The following is a 17,570-nucleotide window of genomic DNA, read 5'->3' on the forward strand; positions in this document are numbered from 1 at the left end:
TTGAGTAAGAACAACCGGTATCACAAATAACTAAATAAATAATCTGGGGGAGGCGTTAATTTAATGCAAAGATACCGTTCAGAACTTCCCGGAGATGTTCTTTATTTAGTGCAGTGATGCAGGGACAAAGACGGGTGAATTGTGCGTGATTGTTCTAATCCCCGAGTGCTTCATTCAGTGTGCTAGGATGGAAACAATCGGGTGTTTTCTGCCCCGAATAATTGCAAGTGGCAGGGACTAGTGCATTTCTTCTCGGGGTGGGGGGCGAATGGGGTACAAAGACTGAACCGTGTTTGGTTACCAGCTGGACTGTTATGCATTCCCATGCAGATAGCAGGACCATGCTCACCCGTAGCACATCAGGGGTAGGATGTGACCTCTCAATGTGTAGGGCAGGGTCCGCATCAAAAGTGCTGAGTTAAGGCCGCTATGTGCCAGATAAGGGGCACCTGCTATGCGTGCATGGTACAGTGCTACTTACTCTGTGCCAGGAGGGGAGGGGTGGGGTACAGGGGTACAGAACGTATGGATCTGGCGCTCTCGAGCGGAGCCAGGGACTCTGGGAAGGGCTGCAGTGCGCACAGCCTGTACCCGGCACAGGGAGGAGGAATGCCGATGGAATCTGCAGGCCAGGCCATCTGTGTCTTGTCTGCTCATTCCAAGCTGTCAGTGCCCGCTGCGGACCTCAGTTCCCGGGCTGTCGGTGATGAGAAGCAGAGGCTGGGTGGACTGTGAAATTCCTGCTTTATCGGCGTCCATACCGAGCAACGCTCGTGTGCAGAATTGGGCTAACCCCATCTTTCACCATCTATGCACTTCAACCTCTTAAGAAGCATTGGCAATGCCAACAGTTTGGACTTTTGCGCACGCATGGGAAAGGCACTTGCAAGGCACTTCCGTCGTGGTATTAACTGGCCATTGATTGTAGCAGGTGCAAAATGGTGCGAGTACCTGGGCATGTAATAGCAGTGTCTGGGAAACGCCTAATACTTGTACACAAGGCAAAACCGTTGGCCTTGCCAATGCTCGTTTTTAACAGGACTTTAGTGAAGGACACGCATAGTGCTTATAAATCGAGTAGCTGAAGGCAGACCTGCTAAGACAGTTTTGTTACGCCTATAGAGTGTTTACAGCTGCAATTAAGTCATTAACTCTCAGAAGACTGCTCTTACTCTTTCACACTTAACGTAAAACTCTACTTACCAGTGAACTTTGATGGAACACTTGCTCATGGCCGTTGTCGTCTGGATTTAGCTTTTTGCCTCACTTCAAAAAAGCAACTATTGTGCAGGGATCGAAATCGAGATTTGATGAGCAGGAGCTAAAATCATCTCCTGGGTATCGGGCATTACCCGGTATAGAGGAACTACCTCTGGGGTACCAGGCGCTTGAACATACCACAGCTAAAAGCAGCTCCTGGGGGCATCACTCTTGTACCGAGGCTCTACCTCTGGGGCACCAGGCGCTAGTACACAGCTAAAAGCAGCTCCTGGGGGCATCACTCTTGTACCGAGGCTCTACCTCTGGGGCACCAGGCACTAGCACACAGCTAAAAGCAGCTCCTGGGGGCATCACTCTTGTACCGAGGCTCTACCTCTGGGGCACCAGGCGCTAGTATGATATGATATGATATGGCATTTGTAACGCGCCTATACACAAGTGTTTCAAGTTTTCAAGGTCTTCCCTCTGTTCCCCTCCCTTGCCTCGGTGCGCATTGAAACACTTTTGTATAGGCAAGCTATAAATGTCATATCAAGAGCCGGGGTGGACAGGCCAATAGGGAATTCTGGAGATTTCCCGGTAGGCCTAATCTTGGTTCCCAGTTCACCCCTGTCCAAACGATTCAGGGATGTCCCAGCAAGTCATGGAGGATGGCAAATCAACTTTGTTTGATGATTCGAGGTAGGTTTCGCCTGGTCAATAAGAGGCAGAAATTCACCCAAACAGCAACATGGGCAAAAACAAAGCTTCAAGGTCCAGCATCCTACGTGACCCTCTTGTCTTACTCGGATTCAGGCCCATTAGTGAATTGAATAGCTCCATAACCACTCCAGATCTATATAACACACCTCTACCATCAGAAAGCATCTAGCATTCAAAGCTTTGGCAGCCAGTGAATTCTGGATAGCCAGGCCAAACCCCATCCATGACCTTCAAACAGGGATGTGGAGGAAGCTGCCTCTTTGGCCCCCAACCCATCTGAATCCAGTTCCAATTCACTCAGCCTGCACCTGTGGGCCCCTCAGAGCATAGACAATGCAATGGCCATACATGGTTATTCCCAGCAACATGCAGGAGGAAGACTACCAACAAAGCCAATGGTTTCGGTTTAAAACAACAAGGTGGCCATTTTGGCTACTATACAGACAAAGAAGCCTACCTCACAGTAACAAAAGAAGGTGCACCGTAGTGTAACCATTACAAAAAAGAAAACACAGCCACCATCCTGCACCAAACACATTGCTTGGGTAAGGGGATTCTCCAAGGGGCATGAACATGGGTTATAAAGGGAACCCCTCGCCCTGGTAGCCAAAGGGACTGCTTTGGTTTCCCAGAAAAAAAAGTACAATTGCAGCGACATGGTTTGAAAAGAACATTGCGTTCTCAAAAAAAGCAGAAACAAAGTACTTCCAACGCAGCAAAAAGTAAAATCTTTCTGATCAGTCCTCTGTGCAGAACTAGCAGCGATTGATTTCTTAAGGGGTTTTGTCTCAATCAGAGTAGTACTGGGTCAATGGATGTCCCAGACTGAATTCCTGCAGGGCAGAATTGGCAGTGCTATAGTAAATGCTGTTTGTGAAGTAGTTGTATTGGTGTAGAATGTGTGCATTGATTTATGTGGTAACCTCTGATTCTTCCTCTCCTTTCTCCAACCACCCTTATGTTTCATACGTGTGCCTCTTTCGGTCAGCGTCACCTTACAAGTCACATCTCCACCTTTGGAATGATTGAAAGATGAGCACAGGCTTATCCATACAAAATGAAAAAGATCTGCGTGCAGTCCCTGGGCTACCACCCAACGCTACTGACACCATTACTGGTTCCTTTCCTAATGTCGTCTTGATCTCTCGTTCTTTAACTCCCCCGCCCCCACGAGCTACCCCTTTTGCTCTGCACCAAGCGTAGCCAGCATGGGTGCTCCCAAAGCATGAAGCCTGGTGTGCATAACTTATTTTCCTCAGCTGCAGTATTTGGGAAAGCTGTGCAGATGTTCGACACAAGATCTAGAGGGTTACAGTGCTGCAATGAAGCTGTTGACACCATCCTAGATGAAACTTTCCCGTGAGCCCCAATTGTGAAATGTGGAGGGCCGTGCCCTTTTGTATAATTCTAGAAGGATCTTGAGATGCAGAAACGAAGTCACAAGAGTCACGTAGAGACGTTGAGGTTGAAGGTGATTTGTGGGTTGCAGCCATAATAGATTGAGGTCTTAGAGAACTGGGGCTTGCTGCCTTAGTATGTGTATTCATGGTTTTAGTTAATACCATACCTTACTGAAAAAGCTCACGGTCCGCTCTACGAGGCTCTGAGCCACTGGTAGGATCAAGCCTATTCGATCAAGAATGTGTGACAGTGTCTGGTGTTTGGTTTTCGTGCCTCCTTGAGGATATCCATACACCTTTTGAGGTAGTTTTAACCTCCCAAGTTCATAGATTGTGGATGTGGGTGAAACATTGTCCTCCCCGTGTTGGCTGAGCATGTTGAAGGGGCACGGGAGTTTGATTGGATCGCACATCGCCAGTTTGCGCAGATACAGAAACCAAGGTTGTCTTAACAACATAGGAGCAACCAGGATTAGAGTTACTTGTTCCTGGCGTATTTTGTTTACTATTCTGCTCAGTAATGTAGTTGGGGGGAAAAGCGTAGACAGATTTCCCTGACCGGCTCATCCACGGGGCGTTCCCCCTTGGATCCTGGTTGGGGAAACCTGGATGCGAAGTCTGGGCAGTGTGTGTTTTGGCTTGTGGCAAACAAGTCTAATGGAGGATCCCCCCAGACCAAAAAGATAACTTAAATTTTTCTGCTGAGCTGCCACTCATGCTCTTTGGGTAGGGGATCTCTGCTTAGTTAGTCTGCTAGAGAATGGAGTTCCCCTGGAACGTGTTGTGAGAACATGTTCCGCCTGAGTGCCCACTTCCAAATGTTTTGGGCTAGCCTGGACAGACTTGGAGAGTGTGTGCCTCCCTGCTCTTTATATAAAACATTGCAGTGGTGCTGTCTGTTAGGACTTGCACTGTTTGACCTGCTAGGTGCACTTGAAACGCTTGAAGGGGTTTGAATACTGCTAGCAGTTCCAAAAGGATTATGTGATTTTGGGCTGTGATCTGTGTTCACAGGCCATGCAGTGTGTGGTGAAGGAAGGTAGTGGGCTCCCGACCCGGTGAGTGATGAGTCTGTTTTAACAGTCGCTAGCAGTTTAGGATTGTGAAATGGTTTTCCTTTGTCCACCAGTACAGCGCTTGTACTAGGGTTAGCAAAACAACTACTAGATCGTCCCAACTAACCGCTTGCCTGAGAACACTGTTTCGCTAACCACTCTTGCATTGGGCGCATGCGCAGCCGTGTGCGCGCAACCAGGTAAATGCATGAAGCCATCATCCAGAGCAAGCGCATTGCTTTGCATATGGTTATTTGGCGACCGGCTAGATAGTGAGGTATTTGCTGCAGTAGGTTTTGCATTCTTTTGTTTGACGGGAAGACAAGGCCCTGTTCCTATGATAGCTCTTAAGAACTGTTTGGTTTTGCTTGGAACGAGACTTGATTTCTTCTCGTTGATTGGGAATCCCAATTGGAACAGTAGATTGATTGCTCTTGGGTATTTTGCTTGCAAATTTGAGGGGAATCCCCTGTTAATCAGCCAGTCATCCAGATAAGGGACCACTGGGATTGATTCTCTGCGTAGGTACGCTGCCCCTACCGCTAGTACCTTGGTGAATACCCTTGGAGCGGAGGCTATGCTGAAAGGTAGAACCTTCAATAAGTAGTGTTGATTTGCTATTTTGAAGTGCAGGAATCTTCTGTGCCCTGGGAACATTGAAACATGAAAGTATGCATCTTTCATGTCCAAAGTTGCCATGTAGTCCCCGTGTTTTAGCAGTCGGATTACTTCTTGTAGCATTGTCATGTGGAATTTTTGTGGCCTGACATAGGTGTTCGCATTTCGCAGGTCTAGGACAGGGCGCATCGTTAGGTCTTTTTTTGGCGTCACAAAGAAGTACATTGAATATATACCCTTGTTTACCTGGTTTGCGGGGACGATTTCTATGGCGTCCTTTAGTAGCACTGCCTTGACTACTTCTAGCAGGATGTGCAATCTTCCTGCGTAGTTTGTCTTTCTCTTGGCGGGTGGTTGGCTGGTGTTTGCACTAGCTCTATGCAGAAGCCCCCTGCCACAGTGGAAAGCACCCACTTGTACGAAGTGATCCCCTCCCATAAGTGGGTAAAGTGAGAGATACAACCTCCTACCAGGGAGGCATGGGAGGGGACTTGTAGTGGGTGATCACTGCTTAGGAGGGGTGGAGCCCCCCTTGAGGAGGACGATTGACCTCTACTTCTGGACCTTCTGTGGTCTCTTTGAAAATGTTGTGAAGAGAAGACCGGCCCTGTGAGGATCCCCATGATGAACCCTGTCCCTGGTTGTAGTTGGAGGACTGCTGGGAGGTCTGTCCTCTAAACCAGCGTGTTGGAACCTCCTCTCTGCACAAATTGTTTATTTGTGAGTTGGCCCAGGGACTTGACGTCATATTCTTCTTTGGCACTCTTTACAGCGTCCTCAACCGCTTAGCCAAATAAAGCGTTGGGCTCAATGAGCTTGTTCAAAAGAGTGGCCTGTGTCTCCTATTTGAACCCGGATTGTCGTAACCATGCGTGGCGTTTGATAAGGGATCCTCTGCCACAATCCGCCATTGTCTGCTGCATCTAAATTATTTTTAAGGATGCAGCTTGCTACTTTTCTCCCTTCAGCGACTGTTTGGAGTAGTTGGGTCTTTAAATGTTCTGGGACTAAATCCAATTGCAGTGAGATTTCGTCCCAGTTGTGACAATTGCAGCTGGACAGTAGTTTGTTGTTGTTGGCTATCCTCACCAGGTAGGCGGCTGAGGAAGCCACTATCCTGCTTAAGGTGTACATTGTTTTGCTCTCCTTGTCCGGAGGGGCTTCGGCGGAGGCTCAGGGAGTTCCAACTCTCTTCCTTGTGGTGGTCACTGCAAGAGAGTCAGAATTTAACTGTGTCCTGATATACAACAGGTCTGAGGGGGCTGGTCTAAACAACTTTCCGATGCATGGATTAACTTCCCTAGTCAGGTTGAGGGTAAGCATTAAAGGTTGGATCCGCCTTTGCACAGATTGAAGCAGTGGGAGGAACTGTGCTGCAGATCTCTTGTCCCCAACGATGTCTTCTACGAAGTCTTTATCGCCTTGAGCTTCTTGGGTATCTATCTTAAATTTTCTGCAGCCTTTACGAGTGGATCATTGTATCGCAGCTGGTTGTCTTCCATGGAATCAGCCACTGGTTAGTCGGTATGGTCTGGGAATTGGATGATGTAAACATCATCGTCCTCATCATCTTAGTATTGATCCATGTCCCCTGTGACCCCTTGGTCATCTGGGTCTGTAAATGAGCCTGGGTCCTGTGAGCCTGGAGTGTCATAATAATATGTGTCTTGTGCCCAATCTTGATGTGTCGAGTATACGTTTGTGTTGCATCTAGGTGGTTACTCTTGGCGTCAGGCTGTTTGTTAGCTGTATTGCTTTGAGGGGACCCTGGAGGCTGGTAAATTGTTCTCCGTGTTGCTCAAAGAAATTACCAAAACTAGACATTCTCCTCATGACTTTATCGAACTATTCCGGCAACCACTGTGAGGAGCTTGGCAAAACTGAGGGGGTAGGTGTAGGCAGTGGCTCTGGTGCAGGGGGCTTTTTGTGATGCATTGCCCCTGAATGGGTGTCTTTAGGGGTAGAATAATCCTTAGCCCTTGAAACTTGTGGCTTGGGGCGTTGAGGACTGAGACCGAAAAACCCTTGAAATTCGCCAGTTATGGTAAGCTAAGCAACCATAACTCGCGCCACCACTGTGCACTGCTAAGACTAACACACACAACATCAAAGATGACATCACAAATGTAACTGATGACATCACATGTCTGGCTCACTCTTTTTTCTTTTGCTGACATATCTAGGCCACATGGTTTTCTTCAGTAACAGTCAAACTAAAAATGTTATTTTATTTGTAGACGTATCCTTCAAGTAGGTTCTTATAGTAATTCCCTTAGAGTCCAGTCACATCATATGAAACATATACATAGGGGAAGAAGACACAAGCTTGAAAGACAGCAATCCTTTTTGTGCATAAAGATAATCAATAGACTTATCAGCACTTTCTGATAGTTCTGTTGTTTTTTTACGGCTGTAATTTCCCTATATATGGTCATATTTGTATACATTGTACTCACACTACTTTCCTTAGGGTCCAATCACATCAAGTGATACATATACATAGGGTAAATAGCAGCTTTGAAACAGAGCAATCATTTATTTGCATGAAAATAATCAGTTAGGTTATGAATTGTTTCTGCTACTACTTGTACTTTTTTGCTAACTTCACTTTCCCTGTATATACCCATATTGGTATGTGTTCTTGTCTCTCTGTGTTTTGTCTATAGTAATGCAATTATGTAATACATGGGTTTTATTAGCTACTTATTACATATTTCACAGTACACAAACATCTATTAAGAAAACAATTATCATTTCATTATTCAACATATTAACATTATGAATATTATACCGTCATCTTGTACGCTGCACACAATGTTATGTTTCTGTATGAGTAGCTTAGTATACTAGATAGAACCCCATAATAGGATGCTATTTATAGCAATGCATCGTTCAATGCACTAATTAGGGTATGATATGTATTGCAAAGATCCTTGACACATTTTTCACATTATAATAAGAATCCCTTGTACACATATTTCATGAAAAGTACATACACATGTGATGTCATCAGTGATGTCATCAATGACATTTGTGATGTCATCTTTGATGTCCTGGGTGTTAGTCTTAGCAGTGCACGGTGGTGGCGCGAGTTATGGTTGCTTAGCTTACCATAACTGGCAAATTTCAAGGGTTTTTCGGTTTTACTTGGAACCATAACGTCCCTTTAACAAAGTTTTTTCACTGAATTTCATAGGTTTTTAGTAGCGCAACTTAACCATAACGTCCCTTTAACAAAGGTTTTTCATTGAATATATATATATATATATATATATATATATATATATATATATATATATATATATATACTAAATAGGTTTGTAGAATGTAAAGAGGAGGAGTGGAAAGACTGACGTGTGAATAGGATACTGGACAGGTCCCACTGGCCAGGGTGAGTGAGGAGGAGGGAGTGAGACACAAAATAGCCCTTCCTGGAGGCCATGGGGAGGGACAGCTCTTGCACAGGGTGAAAGAATGTTATGATAAGACTCAGCCAATTGACCATTAACTGATGAGAAATTAATTGATCCCAGATGTGGCATAAGATAAATAAAGCTTCAATGAGCTTTATTTCCCATGCTTATGATTCTGAGACTCGGCTTAACTGAGTAATATATACAAGGGCAGGGCCACTGTGCCACCTACGACACTTGCCTTTTTGAACAGGATCAGTAAAACAGAGGGTAAGTGGGAGCACTCGTGATTTCGAACATCCCAGGGAGGTGTAGAAAACGAGATGCACAGTCAGGAAACAAGTACTATGCCCCACTCCTTTTAACAGGTTTGGCGACTCATGTCCAGGATGCAAGTACTATCCCACACTCCTTTTAACAGGTTTGGCGCCTCATGGCCAGGAGGCAAGTACTATGCCACACTCCTTTTACAGGTTTGGCGCCTCATGGCCGGAGGCAAGTACCATGATCCACTCCTTTTAACAGGTGTGGTGCCTCATGGCCAGGCTTGTGTTAAATCGTTGTGTCCTGTAGTATCTGAAAGGGATACATCCATCAGTCTCCTTCCCTCCCCACTTTATGCCTCCCATATCTCCCTAGATCTCAACTACTCTTCTCATAGCTTTATCCCCCCTTCCTTCTCCACTCTGCATCTTCCCTTCTCCCTACACTCTGTTCTCATAGTTCAAGACACCTTTCCTCCCTGTCTCCGACCTCCTCCTCTATCTTTTAGTGCAGTGCAGAAACGGTGCCAGCATTCCCAGGGACAGTGCTTAAGGAAATCGTGTCGTAACCCCAAAGCATCATTGCAGAAAGCATCGCTCAAGGCCTGCACAGCACCGCAAATGCATCCCCATCCATCCCTCCCTGCACAAGCAGGGACGAGCTGTGTGCTTCTGCTGGAGACCACAGAGGGCTGGTGCAGGGCTTCTCGATCATAGGGCCATCACAGCTGCTAGCTTACCCGCACCAGCACAGTCATGATGAGGGCACTGCATCCTAGAACTCACACTGACCTGTTAAACACCAACAGGGTTGAAACACCATGCAGTGATTACTGATTGTGACAAGTCGTCCGAGTGGTGCTAATGTTTAAGCCACGGTCTACAACCTTTGCCTCACAGTGTGTTTTGGACTACAACTCCCATGTGCCTTCGCCAACATAGTCGATGGTGGAAGACCCCGAGAGTCATAGTCCCAACCTCCCTGGTTTAGGAGAAATCAAATGTGATCTTCAGACACCTGCGTCTGAAAGCCGGTCCGCTCAGCACCAATCAGCAAACAAACATGAATGATTTGCTTGTTGACGGTTCCATGTTCTTAGATCGCCAGGTTTTTTCCCGAATATTTTCAGCCGAAAAAAACGCATATTTTGTTTTCATTTGCAGGGTTCCCCCTTCCCTGTTATCTAGTCCCTATTCCCCACACACCTCTACCCCTTACCCACCCCCACCCCTCATATTTTTCGATTAGATTTTCGGTAAAAAAAAAAACTACGCGAAAGCCTGCCAATGTAACAACGTTGTACCAAATAATTTGTTGGTGTGTCTCTTAGTCTTTCAAGTTCTAAACAGAGACGTCTTTAGGCCGACATCAAACTGCATTCTGGTACTTGTAGTATTCCGTGTATGATGTTGGTCATAATTGTTAGAACTCCTCTTAAAATGACGAGTTTGCTAAAATGCTATTGGTGGTTATAAACTGATATTAACTTAGTAATATATCAATGTTGCTTGCTTGTTTTTCAATGATTTAAATGTGAAACGTTTATATCGAACTGCAACATGCATTAAACACTAATAAAATACACCAATCATGCCCTGTTTTACTCAACATGTTTCCATAAGGTATTTTTAGGTGCCAACAGCAGACTAGTGCTCACCTTAGGTGAATGTAGGCACTCTTTGTATGAGGATATGGAAAGCCTTGCCTCAAAGGTATGGATGGGTCTGGAGGCCCTTCGATGTGTTTGCCATTATCTTCCATTGGAATTAGAGATAGGTTTTGTATTGGGCAGTGCATTTAAAGGAGAGTTCCGGGACTTTTTTTTATTGTCCCTACGGGTCGGCCATGTGTTTGTAAGCATAAATCGGTAGATCGTAGGAAACTTTCCTATGGACCTTACCCGACTTTTCGCCCCTTATCGCACTCGAAATCAGCCTCCATTTTGTGATAATCCTATCATTCCGCCGCATCGACCTGGCTCACCTGCCTTTGCGGCACTAAATCAAATCCCCCGCCCCTGAAACAGACTTTATCAAAACATTCATATTCCCCGCCTCTATCCGTGACGTGACTGAGCTGCGTAGGCAAACGCGCCCAGGCGTCTTCTACGCGACTCCACACAGACCCCGGAAATCAACACAGATCAGCTCACAATACAGCGCGCCACAATTCGGAATATGAAACTGTACTTTGAAATCAAACCGCAAGATTGTACATTTGGCAAAGTACGTTTATTGGACATCAAATGTTTAGAGAATATTCATCGATTTGCATTTTTATTTGCTCACGTTCCAAAAAGTTCGTATTGAGGAACGCGATGGTCCTTTGCTGTACACAGGGTCTTAGAGCATCTCACAATACAGCGCCACAATTCGGAATGTGAAACCGTGGTTTAAAAGCAAACGGCAAGATTGTACATTTGGCAAAGTACGTTTATTGGACATCAAATGTTTAGAGAATATTCAGCGATTTGCATTTTTATTTGCTCACGTTCCAAAAAGTTCGTATTGAGGAACGCGATGGTCCTTTGCTGTACACAGGGTCTTAGAGCATCTCACAATACAGCGCCACAATTCGGAATGTGAAACCGTGGTTTAAAAGCAAACGGCAAGATTGTACATTTGGCAAAGTACGTTTATTGGACATCAAATGTTTAGAGAATATTCAGCGATTTGCATTTTTCTTTGCTCTCGATCCAAATTAGTTCGTCTTGAGGGAAGCGATGTTCGTGTGCAGTACACAGGGTGTTGGTTTACGATAAAAATAAGCTCTTCCGTCGCACTGATAATCGCATGGCTGTTCCAACAACGAGGCACTAGGCCACCACAACGGTAGGTATGTTGCATCTAACCGTTAGTACCGCATAAGGGCATACTTGTACTTGGCGATCGTCCCATAAAATGGTCAGGGTGGTAACGTTGTTCACGCGGAGAAGCAACTGGCGGCTGTAGAAGCCGTCCGCCGGTGTCTGGTACTCGTGACACAGACAGTAGTGAATGATGTACCTAAAAACATAAAAAATGAAATTAGTCTCACCATCAGATCCTTATTAAAATTATTCATTTCATAGCGAGGACAGCGCTACTGGGTGTACACAAGTGTTTAAAGGCGTGGCGAGGCATGGAGGGGGGGGGGAGTGGAGTACAAGGTAAGTAGCATAAAATAATAAATAAATAGGGCCAGCTGGTGGCAAGTGCAAGGTAAGTGCAGAACAAGTGCTGGGAAGGGGGGGCTGTAGGATACTGAGACAGTCCCCCAGTGCAGGGGTTGACAGGGAGGCAGTGCAGGTGGAGAGTGGAAGGGCCCAGGACTGAGGTCGCAGACAGTGGACCAGTTGTAGCAGGGGAGAGGGAGAGAGAAAGCAGAAGCAAAGAGGAAGGTTTTGAGGTGCTTCAGTAAAAGCAGATGTTTCTCCTCAAGATAGTGCGCGGTAGAAAACAATATGCCACATAGAACGAACAAGTACAACTGAACCCGTCTTTAAAGCCACTGTATAGTAATGAAATTGCGGTATAAACTCATCAAAAGTTACTTACATTATATTTGCATTTTCCATTGTGTCTCTGTGTAGGGCAGACCCGAAACACCACTCCTTCTTTGCCGACGTTACTTCTTCTAATGAACGTGGCTCATCGTTTCGTTTCTGAAATTTTATTCATTATCTTTTCTTAGTCTTTCAGGATGGTCCCGGCCTGTCAAGGTCAAATCACAATAGAACCTTATATTGGGTCGTGGGCCGTTCCGCCACCCGAGCAAAACATCAAAGCAGCTGACCTTCACTTTGAGCGAGCACACATTTCTAGTTAGCTGCAGTTAGTTTTAGGGACATCTTGTCTGCGTGCCTTTTTTTTTATTGTCCCTATGGGTCGGCCATGTTTTTGCAATACGGAAACATTCTATAATTTTTGTAAAAATGATTTATATTACTGTTTGGTTTAATTGCAATGGGCCTGCAACATGAGGAGACTCGAGAGAACAGACAATCAAATTACAATCATTTAAACCGTGATGTGTATTTCTCAATGAGCTCTGCTTTAGGTGGACATGGAACAGAGGCAATGTTGGGTGGCAATGCAGTTGTCCCCTGCATAGGTTCGTTCACCACTCCATGTATGTGCCTATCGAGGACATCTACGATAAGTCTCTCAATAAACTCATATTGCATATCCTCAAACACTGGTTTGATCACCCATTGTTTACTTCTTTTAGTGAAGGCCTTATTGTAGCGAAGCGTCCCTAAAGTTCCGGTCGTCCTACTTTGTTGACGGCCAACATTATGGTTATGTGCCAAGACCGCTAGAAGAGTCCGATTTTTCATGCCTTCCATGCCAAAATGCAATCTTTTGGGCCTGTACTTTAGGCACATATTGTGGAACACCTCCAAATCTCCTGTGTGGCAGAATTCCGTGAGTCCCCTCAAATCTCTTGTTATAGTTTTATCAAATACAATCTTTTCAATGGCCTTGTGAGTGGGTGATGAAGGAATCAACCACTTCTTCTTCCGTGCCTCCTCTGTGGACAAATGGCCATGTTCACATTTGTGGAAATGCTCATTTGTCGACCATCGATGTACGTTGCTACAGTGCAACATTACTGACCGCCATTTTTCCAGTAGAATTTCCAACGACCCTTCACATGTTTTTGAGCTCCACCAAAGATGGTTGCTGATTGACTTGGACCACTGTGAAATACCTTGCATATCTTTTTTTTTTCCTGCAGCCGACAATTTTTTATTGATTGTTTTTGCAAGATGCCATACGTCAAATTGGTGATTTATATTTTTGTACTCTTCTCTCATTGTCTTGGCAATTGAAACGTGTCTGTCCGTGGCTATCAGGTCGATCACCATTCCCCGCGATTGTAGTTCTTGCAATGATGCTACAAAGCCAACTTTCTCCATGGCCACTGAGGATGTACTTTGTGACACCTGCACGACCACCGAACTCACAATTTTCTTACTTTCCATGTCCTGAAAGTGGTAGGTGCAGTACTTGGCTGAAAATCCTGGGCTGTCGCACTGTCCATCACCGGCTAGCCTGAAGCGTTTGCCCGCGAATGTACTTTCCATTGACATTTTTTCCATTCTCCAAGCTTCGCTGATGGCTGGAAATAGATAATCGGTTTGGTATTTGTAGAACTGACTTTTCGCAATGAAATGGATTCCCACAAACTGAAAGAAATACTGTAACTTTTTAAAACTTGAACCACTAAAAAGTGCGGCCGCTGCACAAAGTAGATTGCCTGCTGGCAGTTGCCCCAGCATGGGTTGTGCAGACCATGCGAACGGATGATATTGTGTACAGGTGGCATGTATTTTAAGGTTAGTGCCTCGAATTGCACGAGTCACATTAATCAATGGCTCCCCACATACTTCCCCACCAACCGAATGCCCACATTTCATCATCATAATAATATCCATCAAACAGCTATCGAATACAATGAATTTGGCCTCTTTCCTTATACTGTCACTCTGCATCCCAGCTGGTTCGGCCTGTAACGTTGAGGACATGTCACTCGCATGAAAGGTACAATCTCTGATATCGTCTTCCGCTATGCTGAGTGATATTGATGGTGTTTCATTGTCGTCCACGTCATTCTCTTCCATTGCAACATCTGTTCCTTGTCCGGAGATGGGAGAAAAAAACAATGTCTTCAACTTTCGCGCGCTCTTATTTTTTGCGGGTGTGGATTCTGTGAATTGATCTCCGACTGCATCCAAACTACCAGGAGGACATTCACTATCAATGGCTGGTGGTGGTATAGCTCCGTTGTCAATCACTTCATATTCTTCCCATTGGCACGATGCATCTCCAGTCTCAAGTCCCTGCCAAAAGGTTTGACAAGCAACATCTCTCGTTCGCTTCACTGTCTGTGTAGATCTAGTTCTTACACCCACTCGCAACTAGAGGACAGATTAGAAAAGGGATGTTCAGTTTAAACACAACTTACAGTATTGAACTATTGACAGTGAAAGACAACATAATATAGTGAACAGGACACTAACCTTCTTTTGCTTTCTTTTCTTTGAAACTTTCTTGCCTCGAACTTCAACATCTGGACGCTGTTGCTCCGACTCGTGTGTGCATGTCTCCACTTCCTCTCGCGCTGCAACGACTATATTTTCATGATAAGCACATCCATCACTCACTGAGGCTCCATCGACTCCCTGAAACATAGAACTTTCATTAGTATGTATAATAATATTGAAAACACAAAATGTACTTGGGGACCAATACCCATACGTACATCTCAATAGCAAAACACGAATGAACGCATTGTGTAGAACATTCAAACGACAATAGTTCACGCATTGTTGATCTAGTTAGATTGAACTGTCAAGATCCATACCTCGGGCTCCGCATAGACTTCCATTGATGATATTATTGAAGATGACGCTTCAGCAACTCCCTGAAACACAGTAATTGCATTAGTATGCTTTTCTATTTTGTTAAAAAGAACATAAACTTTGAGCAGGCGTCAACGGCTCATCTAAATAGACCTGCACAAATGATCAGTTGTCTAAAATAAATAATGGATATGTAAATATGATTCGATTTGCTCGATCGTTGGAAGTGTCACCACCCAGAGATCTGCATCAACTACTAGGGGTGATGTTCTTGTAGAAGAAGCTCCGTCATCTCCCTGAAACATAGTACTTGCGTTAATAAAGAAGGAAGTATAGCGGATGTAATCACGTCATATGATTTCGCTTGATCGAACTGTCAGTATCCATACCTCGAAATGCATAAGAACATCAAGGGACGATGTAACTGCGGCGCACACTTCTGCAAGCTGTTGCGCCGACCCGTAACTGCATGCTCCCCCTTCTACTTGGACTAATGCTCCATCGACTCCCTGAAACATAGGACTTTCATTAGTAATGAACACAATATTGAAAAAAGAAGACAAATAGGAGGGCGACGACAGAAGGACATATCAATGGCTAAAAACGAAAGAAACATTGTGTGTAACAATCACGCTACAAGAATGCAAGATCTGATGATCTCCATCGATGGAACTGTCCGGAAACGTACCTCGAGCATCTGAGTGACATCTACGGTTGTCGTCAATGCGTTGGACTCCTCAGCATCTCCCTGAAAGACAGTACTTGCATTATTTTGGATAACAATAATTATAACTGAAAACAAAGACTAGAGGACGAGTACAAGGGTGTACCATTAGGTAAAATAATTACACGATCAATTAAAACTATTGATTTACATGCCTAAAACAAGTCAGTGTCCGAATAGCTAAGTAAGATTACCCGATAGGCGCTTGAAGTGGCTGATGACTGCAATAACGACACGGATGGAGAATCTTCCGCCTTCATATTGAGTGGATACATAAATGGGGAAATTATTGTTAGCTAATGCTACACACTACCGCAAGGCCGAGAGATAAATACGTAAACTTGACTCACCAGTGGAGGGATGTGGACGAATAGAGTGGGAATAGCGGTTGAGAGCAATTTTCGCCTCGCTCGCGGTGTTTTCTTCTTTATTAGCAATGATGTGGAGTACATGTCTGGGCTAAAGTGCCTGCTGCAGATGCGGTATCGATCACCCCTCTTGTCCGCAAAGACTTCTAGGACTCTACTTTCTAGCTCAGAGGCTGGATATCCGCAATATCGGACCCATTCTCTTATCTGATCTATTGTCTTAGGGAAAACATGCATTATAGTACCTTCAGATTTGTTATGGGTCTTCGAAGGGCAACCGCCAATGGAACAGGCAGGCATTATGGAAAGTTCTGAAAAGTAAAGATCAACAATTCTCTATGAATACCAATGTGTTAAAACAGTAAATGACACATAAAAGGTTCAATGCAAGGTCCGTTTTGGTTCTTGGAACTATACACGTTATTCACATGCGGATAAGTATTTCAATAACTTTCAAAAAATAGAAAAAGTAATTTGACTAAACTCAGAACATGTGACTAGTTCCTTGCATGTACTGTTGTGAACGAAAAGAAAACATGGATGCAATTTGATGACTACTAGCAAATAGATATAAATTAAAAAATTGGACGCAAAATGATTATGGTACATGGACTTACCTTGACGAACAAACAGTTAGATGCAGGGATCAGAGTAGTTTCTTGTCGTAGAACAGGGAGCAGTTCACAGGTTGCAAACTGACGAGTTTGCTCAAAGTGGTCACGGAAGTTCACAGAGACGAAGAGCAGATAACCAGCACCTTCACGGGTTGACTAGCAAAGCGCAAAGAAGTTCTCATTAGAAATATGAAGTGGGTTATAAAGAATTCGAACCAGGGGTGTGTTTGTGAATGAATGACGTGTATATGTCGTGGCATTATGTGGATTGCAGGGGGCCGTCCAGCGTGAGGGGGATGCTTGGCAGGAGACACGGGGTCTGGAGGTAGACATGGGAACAACAAACCCATGCTCTATAGACCACTTTGAAGTGTACATGGTCTTTGGCACCTCTTGGCCTTTATCGCTCCCTGACAGCTCCACTTGCCAGCAGCTCAAGTACCCCGGTGCGAACTGCCTTTGATAGGGCGGGGGGTGGATCGGGGCGGTGGTCGTGCAGACAAGACACAGGAAGACTCGTGAATGGAGACACACTTATGTGGATTGCAGGGGGCCGTCCAGCGTGAGGGGGATGCTTGGCAGGAGACACGGGGTCTGGAGGTAGACATGGGAACAACAAACCCATGCTCTATAGACCACTTTGAAGTGTACATGGTCTTTGGCACCTCTTGGCCTTTATCGCTCCCTGACAGCTCCACTTGCCAGCAGCTCAAGTACCCCGGTGCGAACTGCCTTTGATAAGGCGGGGGGTGGATCGGGGCGGTGGTCGTGCAGACAAGACCCGTTTGCCGCAGGGCCTCACCAAGGAGAGGCCATCTAACTGAATGTAAGAGGATGGCTGCAGG

General features: G+C 45.1%; 1 protein-coding gene across 11 annotated transcripts in view; it reads right to left on the reverse strand.

The window, feature by feature from the left end:
* SLC43A3 (solute carrier family 43 member 3) overlaps window positions 1-17,570 on the reverse strand; it is a 918,364-nt gene that overhangs the window by 456,233 nt on the left and 444,561 nt on the right. The gene's annotated exons all lie outside the window — the stretch shown is intronic.

Source organism: Ambystoma mexicanum, chromosome 12 (genome assembly GCF_040938575.1).
Source record: "Ambystoma mexicanum isolate Mex_15411 chromosome 12, UKY_AmexF1_1, whole genome shotgun sequence".
Lineage (NCBI taxonomy): Eukaryota > Metazoa > Chordata > Amphibia > Caudata > Ambystomatidae > Ambystoma > Ambystoma mexicanum.